Genomic DNA, 1,704 nt, shown 5'->3' with positions numbered 1-1,704 from the left:
ATATACTTTAAATTAAAGAGTTTGATTTCTTTTATGTTATACCTAAACATAAAATAAACTATCTTTTAGCAAGTTGATCAATGATTTTCGGGACAAGTATAAGAATTTGAATAACTAAGCTATGAAAGTTTACAATAGACTAGTGCAGACTATATATTTCTCTCTTGAAGGATTAACTAATACTTTACCGTGTCATGTAATTTGATGATATTTTCCTGACATAGTTTTGTATGGAAATAATTCATAAGTTTGTGTATATTCATGACACTGGCAACTGTCCTCCTGAATTTATCAGGCATGGGCTATGCATTATCAATCCTTATAGAAGAATATTGCCCTGTGCTTAACAGAAATAACAGAAAAGTGAAGTATACAGTTCAAATTCAGGAACTGAATTCTTCATTTTCCTTCTAAAATATGTTCTTATTGATGGTAAATACTTTGAGGGGTAGATAATTGGAACGTGTTCCTTTGTGACACAGATATTAACACTCTTTACTTTTATGCTTAAACACTAGTGTACCTGCTAGGTATGGGGGCACACTTCTCCGAACTCAGCTTCTTGGGTTCCTGAGACAGCATTATTTTTAAACTGGGAGTAGTACCTTGGCCTACTAGTGAGGGTGAAGCCAGGCCTTAAAACGCAATGATCCTGTCTCACCAAACAAAAAGCCTGTAAACTCACTAAGTTCTGAGTTCAGATGCATGAAGCTGGGGTTGCAAACAAAACTCACACGCAGGCATGCACACAAGATTTCTACTTTTCGGTTTGCAAGTTGACTCTGTGCTTCTTAAGTCTATTTTAATTGCCAAAAAATGCTTTCTAGCAATAGCTCAGCTATTCTTTGAGCGAGCTCATATTCCCTAATACGACATTTTTTTTTTTTCTTCCCGAGACAGGGTTTCTCTGTGTAGCTTTCTAATATGACATTTTTAAGTTTAAATTTTCCTCATTTTCAGAAGCACATTAACAGCATATTTAAAAATATTAAATCTGTCAGTTGATTCAGCTGCCCACCAGTGAACCTTATATATATTCAATTACTAAAAATATAATGAGGAAATTGTGAGTCAATTGCTGAAAATGTGTGATGTTCAGTATCAACAAGCTAAATAAAAATAAAAATAAATATGTGATTTAAAAAATACTCCTGGTTGTGGTGTACTCCTCTAACTTTAATACTCATTTAATCCCAGCACTAAGGAGGCAGAGGTAAGTGGATCTCTGTGAGATTGAGACCACCCTGGTCTATGTAGTGAGTTTGAGGATGGGCTCCAAAACTATACAGAGAAACTCTTTCAAAAAACCAAAACCCAAACCAAAACATACAAGTTACAGATTTCTCAAGGACACAGAAGGAAATTCAGCACTGCCATCACTTGGTGGGTATTAGTTTTCAAATGAGTGGTTGCTTCCATCTCCCTCTATTCTTGTGAAAACATATCATGCAAAAAATTCTAGAGAGGCTTCTCAAGTCAAGAACCTAAGCAAAGCCATTTGGGCTAAAATAAAAAAGCACGACTATTATGGAGGAAGTCCTGTTACTTGTGAACAATTAAATGTCTGCTTAAAGTAATAATCCATTTACTGCAAGAGAGTTACTTATTGTATCAACAGTATTCTCTTTCCACAGGTAGCAACATTATTGTTTTAGAGAGCTGTTCCCCAAATACTGGAGCATGATAATAGACACCATGTATGTG

The sequence above is a fragment of the Peromyscus leucopus genome, chromosome 6 (genome assembly GCF_004664715.2).
Source record: "Peromyscus leucopus breed LL Stock chromosome 6, UCI_PerLeu_2.1, whole genome shotgun sequence".
NCBI classification, from domain to species: Eukaryota; Metazoa; Chordata; class Mammalia; order Rodentia; family Cricetidae; genus Peromyscus; species Peromyscus leucopus.
This window is presented reverse-complemented; position numbering follows the sequence as displayed.